The sequence below is a fragment of the Ailuropoda melanoleuca genome, chromosome 2 (genome assembly GCF_002007445.2).
Source record: "Ailuropoda melanoleuca isolate Jingjing chromosome 2, ASM200744v2, whole genome shotgun sequence".
NCBI classification, from domain to species: domain Eukaryota; kingdom Metazoa; phylum Chordata; class Mammalia; order Carnivora; family Ursidae; genus Ailuropoda; species Ailuropoda melanoleuca.
Genome location: NC_048219.1, coordinates 71406282 through 71412723, shown reverse-complemented (window position 1 = coordinate 71412723; position 6442 = coordinate 71406282). Strand labels below are relative to the sequence as shown.

At 38.8% G+C, this 6442-nt stretch overlaps 1 pseudogene; it reads left to right on the top strand.

Annotated features, from left to right (window-relative positions):
- Positions 1–3512: 3512 nt before the first annotated feature.
- LOC105237495 lies at positions 3513–4282 on the top strand (annotated as a pseudogene).
- Positions 4283–6442: the final 2160 nt, after the last annotated feature.

Below are 6442 nucleotides of genomic sequence, written 5' to 3'. Positions count from 1 at the left end.
GAAGTATGCATATTCTCGCATATGGCTCATCCGTGCCAAGCTACTTCCAGTCTTCTGATACACCGTATCACTTCACTCATGATCACATCGTGTTCGAGAGCATGGGTGTTTAAACAAGATAGCCTCAGGCAGCCTAGCAGCCTGACATACCTGAGAAAAGCTACCTACATCTTTGGGTCAGAGATTTCACACCTCTAAAGGGAAGTGGTGATGCCCATTCCTTAGAATGACGGCAGAGCATGTAGTTACGTATCAGAGAGTGTCCCCGGGAGGCACAAAGAAAAGGCTAATTTGTTTGCCTTTTGTCATGTTCTGTCCTCTGCCAGGAAGTACTGATCTTACATTTCACTCCTCCTGATGTTATTTATCCTTCAGTTTTCATTCCTGATTTCTTCCTCAGTGAACCCTCATTCCAACTCTCATTTTGGATTAATTCCATTTAGTTCATACAGTTCCTAGAATTTGATACTATAGTTGGTTGTTACTATATCAGTCTTTCTCATTAGATTATCAGTTTCTTGAAATCAGTGACTGTATCTTCTCAATATCTGTAGCTCATACACTGAGTATAGGGCCTGGTACAGAATACTTATTAACATTTTGCTGAAATGATTTGAACTAAATGCATAACGACTCATATCAAAAAGCCTTGCCTCATTTATTTTATTATAAAGCCCCCAACCTGCTTTGTACAGTCTCCCTGGTACTTCCATCCTTACTTTGTAATCTTCAGCTTGTAACTCCACGGCACTGCAATGTCTGTTTCTTTTTTGGACACTCTTTGAGAACACAGTGTATGGCATCTAATTTTCTGGAACCCCTGCATCCACAGCACCAAGCACGTTTTCAGGGCCTAATACGTGCTCATTGAGAACTTAACTATATAAATGGCTGGATGGTTGAATCTACTAAGAAAATAACATTTAAAAACTAGGAAAATGACATGTAATGAATGCTTACCTTTTAACCCGGGATTTATAAATTTGCTATGATATGAAATATAATTAATTTTTCATTTACGCTTTACTTGAACCATGAAAAGAAAAGGTAAATGGTCAAATATAACCACTTTTTGATCTATCAGCTGGTTCATCTTCCTCATCTTCAAATCACCTTTTACGTTGACTATGATTCCTATTTCATGACTAATACAGTGTACTGACAGATAATTTTGCTCAGTGGATGGTAGTAAAAAAACTAAATTTTATTTGTCTTAATAATTTATTCATTTGTTTGTAAAGACAATTATTGTCTAATTTTACCATTTTAACATATGTTCGTATGAACACAGGCTTAAAATGTTGTATTTACAGTTCAGAATATAATAATACCCCATCTACATAGATCATGACTTAGTGATTTAAGTCAGATCTCTCCAAATCTAATATGATCATGTTACAGCTCAGCTTAAAGCCTACTGTGATCTAATTAGTACATATAGAGGAAATCAATGCATCCTTCTTAGTGTGGCCTACATAGTCTTTACAGTCTCATCCTAATTCATTTCCAGCCTAATTTCCTAAAAGTCTTATCACGAACCTGCGTAATAGCCACCCGGAACTCCTCACTATTCTCCACATGTGTCAGACTCCTCACAAAGTCTACCTTTCTTTCATTTTTCTTTATTTCTCTCTTTATTTTCAGGAGAGGTCTTTCTTCCATACCCACTCCTATTTCTCTATTCCAAGGGTCCATCTTGTTCTACCTGCACAACTGTGGTATCTCCCCATTGGTCAACGCACATGATTTTTAATTAGTATTCCAGGATGTACCCAGGATAAATATTTCAAAACAAAACTCTGAAAATTGCTCACAATACATAGAATTCCTGTTGCTCATAGGATAAGGATTAAACAAGGTGTTGACAGTGTATGACCTGCCCTACTTCTCTGGTCTCCCACAGTCCCATCTTTAAAATCATCATTTGTGCTCAACCACCTTGCTTTCATTTGCTGTAAATATCATGCTCTTTCATAGCACATAACACATATCATGTTTCTTTCACCTGGAAATCTCTTCTGGCATCCCCCTTTTTACTAGTAAACTCTTACTCATCTTTCAAATATCACCTTAAAAATTATGGCTTTGGCTTTCCAGTTTCTTCTTGGATTAAAGAGAGGTGGAAAGAGTCCTGCTATCACGCTGACAAAAACAAAAAATTCAGGCAAACTGCAAGTTCATAACTTTTCTTAAACCAAAGAACTGAGGTCACAGCACAACCAACTAATGCAAAATCTAAGGCGAGACTAAAGACTTCGGGGCGGGGCGGGGGGGTGGATAAGACATGAGCACTTCTTCACCTGAGATGATGGAGCCAAGTACCGATAAGAAGAATGCAGCTTGAGATGCTAATGGATTAGCTGCTGACAGCATGTTAGTGTGAGATGGGAGACTTCAAGAGCTGCGTGTAGGGGGGAGTTCATACCTACTTGTAGGTTTTTCTACATGCACCTCATACCTCACAAGAGATTCACAAAAAGATTGATGAAAGTTCTGAGGAAGAGTCCCTCATGGTGCAAGTTTAGGGGAGAGGAAGGGCAATGTCAGCAGGAGAAGCGCAAGCCCCGTTTGAATACTCCTTCCCCATCGGCCCCTACAGAACTTGCTGTGGTAGAAGAGCAGGGAACACCGTAGCTTTCAGGGCATTGGTGAAAACTCGTGAAAAAAAAACAGTAAGGGAAGGATCAGAATACATGCTTGTCCAGAACTACAGCTGCAGTAGGAGTGAGCACACGCTACTACCAGACTAAAAGTTAATGAGTAACAGGTCAACCATTCTCCTAGAAGATGACCAGGATAAAGCAAGGCTGGAGAGGAATGCTCTCTCAGGCACACTGCAAGGCGAAGATCCACAGCTGAGGATGAATCAGAAATGATAAAACCGTAAAGAAAACCATCCCCAGCCTGAACACACATTATCTCCAGAGGAATTAGGTGACTAAGGTGCCCTGAGGGTAACAATAGCAACTAAACAACCCAAACCAAGGCCACTTCTCTTTAGATGGCTTCAAATCTGCACAATAAAGGTCTCCAGAAGGAGAGGCATGATAATTTCTAGCCCCCGCCAAAAATGTTGTTTACCTCAGTAACTACTGTCTTATATAGAATGTCTAGTTTCTTTCTACAAAATATTACAAGGTTTATGAAAAATCAAATAATGAACAATGCATTTCCAAGAGACAAAGATAATCAATAAAACTAGGCTCATATTTGAGATATATATCGAAAAGCTATGAGCAGAATATTGAAATTAATGTTATATAGTCGACCCTTGAACAGCATGGGTTTGAACTATATGGATCTACATTTACATGGATTTTTTAAAAAATACAGTACAGTACTTCTTTATGATTTTCTTAAATCATTCTATTTTGTTCAGCTTACTTTATTCTAATGCAGCAAACGATGCATATAACATACACAGTATGTGTTAATCGGTTGTTTATGTTATTGGTGAGACTTCCAGTGAACAATGGGCTATTGGGCGGCAGACTGCTTGCAGAACACATTGGATGGCTCTGGGTGCTCCACGTGGACTGCAGAAAGCCCGGAAGGCCATCAGGGCAGGGAAGCCCAAGCTCCACTCTCAGAGCAGAAGAGGCCTGATGGAATCCACAAGTTGGGTTTTAGCTGCCACTGGATTGAGTTGGATGAAGTATTCTTAGAAACAGAAGAACAGTTGCAGAAGTTGCAGGATGGTAACCAGCGATGGTGCCAATGGGTGAAACTGATGGAATGAAGTTGGTGCAGACTGGACGCATCCTCCGCTACATACCAGAGAAGCACCATCTCTTCGGGAGGACCTCAAGGACAGAGCCCTCATTGACATGCACGTGGAGGGGACGCTAGATCTGCTGGAACTGGTTATCATGCATCCTTTCTTGAAACTAGATGATCAACAAAAAACCACTGGTTAACATGGCCCAGAGGCTATGATTAGATGCTTGCCTGGGTTCGAAGTGGTTTTAAGGGATCATGGGCGAAAGAGTTTTTGTTGGTAATCAGCTGAGCCTCGTGGACATGATTCTGCTCCAAACCATTTTGGCTCTAGAAGAGAAAGTCCCCACTATCCTGTCTGCACCTCCAGGAGTTCACAGAGAAAATAAGTAATATTCCTACAGCTAAGAATTTCCTTGAATGTGGCAGCAGGAAGAAGCCTTTTCCAGATGACATCTACATACATAAGAGAGAACCGCCTACATCCCTATGCTGTAAAACATCACATACATCTGTGAATGAGAGCTGGTTCCTACAGATTTCTGCATCCACAATAGCATTTTAATGGATGCCAGCCTGCTGTGAGCCCAGCTCTGTCATGGTGCTAGGTAATTGTTCCTAAGTTGGGTCTTTCATGTCAAGACCTTTTCTAGAAACATCGACATTTTTTTTTGTCCAGTGAATAATTGTTATGCGACCTTTTTCTGAAAACCTTTTTCCAGAGGCTGGCATTTCAGTTAGATCAGATGCGGTTACTCATTTTGAATAACAAGGCTGGGCAGGACTTCATGTTCTCCCTTGACCTTCTGCTCTCCTCTCCTTATACCATTTTAAATACCCTCCAGTCTTTTCCTAATTTTTAGTGTTTAATGACAACAGAATATCTAGTGAATAACCCCTCTCAGCCATAATAAATCTGTGGTAGTAGTGATTACAGTCAATATTAACCAAAATAAAGAATTTACAAAAACAAAACAAAACACCCATGAACCACAATTGGCTATTGGGGGGTAGTCAAAAGTCCTATGTAGATTTTTGACTGCACGGGAGGTTGATGCCCCAAACCCCAACTTATTCAAGATTCAATTGTAATATTATAAAAACTCTAATGAAAAAGGTAGACAGCATACAAGATGAAATGGGTAATTTTAGCAAAGTGGAATCTATAAGAAAGAAAAATGAAAAAGCTAGAAACAAACAAAAAACAGTAACAAAGATAAGGAATGCCTTCAACATGTTTATGCCCAATATAGCCAATTAAAAATGCTCCCTGTGCTCCACATACCCCCCAAAAAAGAAAAGAAAAAAAATTAATAACCTCAAAGATAGGTAAAAAACAACAACAACAACAAAAAAGCATGAAAATCAAAGAGGGGATCCAAGGACTGTTGGACAGTATTAACTGGTTTAATAAATGTATTCTTGGAATCCCAGAAGGAAAAGAAAAAGAAAATGGAGAAGAGAAAAAATTGAAGAAATAATGGCAAAATTTTTCCAAAATTAGTGACAGACACACACAAAGACACACCCCACACCCACCTGTTATATTCAACTGCTGAAAATAAATGAAAATGAGGAAAACTTGAAGGCAGCCAGAGAAAAAAGACACGCTACATAAAGAGGACCAAAGAACTGCAGCATGCTTCTCATCTGGAGTCATGCAAGCCAGGTACACCAAACTGCCGTATTTAGTGTTGCAAAATAAATACATAAAAACTTCCCACATAGGATTCTATACACCCCCAAATATCTGTCAAAGTGAAGAAAAAACAACTGCTTTATGCACACACACACTCACAATTTATTTCTAGTAGACTTGTGCCACGAGAGATATAAGAAAAATTCTTCAGGCAGAAGGACTATGAAACCAGACAGAAAGGTGGATGAACCAATAAAGATGAACCCTGATATGGAATAAATGAATAAAATCACAGATTTCGGTTTTCTTTCCTTACTTTTAAGAGCTGTAATAGATAGCTTTGTCTAAAGAAAAAATAGTGATATATTGTATGCTTAAAGCGTATGTTAAAAGTAAAATGTATGACCTAAATAGCACGTGGGATTGGGGGGAAGAATTGATATTTTTAGCTGTGAGCACCTTGCTCTATACTTCAAGTGATCTAATATACATAAGTAGACAGCATGAATGTTACATAACATATAATGTAACACTATATGCAAGGGCTTCAACTCTAGGAAAGACTACTAATTTTTTTAAGTTCTAAATAATTCCCTTGTAGAGAAAAATTAGCATTATAAAACATGCTCAATTAACTCGGGAACAGGCATTAATTCCATTTATTATATGCACTTATATTGCTTTATACACTTATTTCAACTTATAGGAACACATTTTTGAGTGATTTATTAGCTGAACACATTTTTTTCATAAACCATAAGCTTCATGGAACCTGGGACCATATATGTTATTGCCTTAGATTATATCCCAAAGTCTAGCATGTATAATGGGCTCAATAAATATTTGTTGAATAAATGAGCAAACTCTACTTGCCTTTGCAAACAACTTTCTCGACCTCAAATGCCCTTGGTCCATTTCTCTGCCTGGAAGAGCTTCTAGGCTTTCCAGACATGATCAACTACCTTCTCCTCCTTTGTTAATTCCCCATTCGTACGATACTCTTATTCAACACTTAATTTCTGCCAGCACTCGGCAAGGCCCTGGGGACTGGGGGTGTTCCATTATGAGAAAAGTATGCTCTGTACC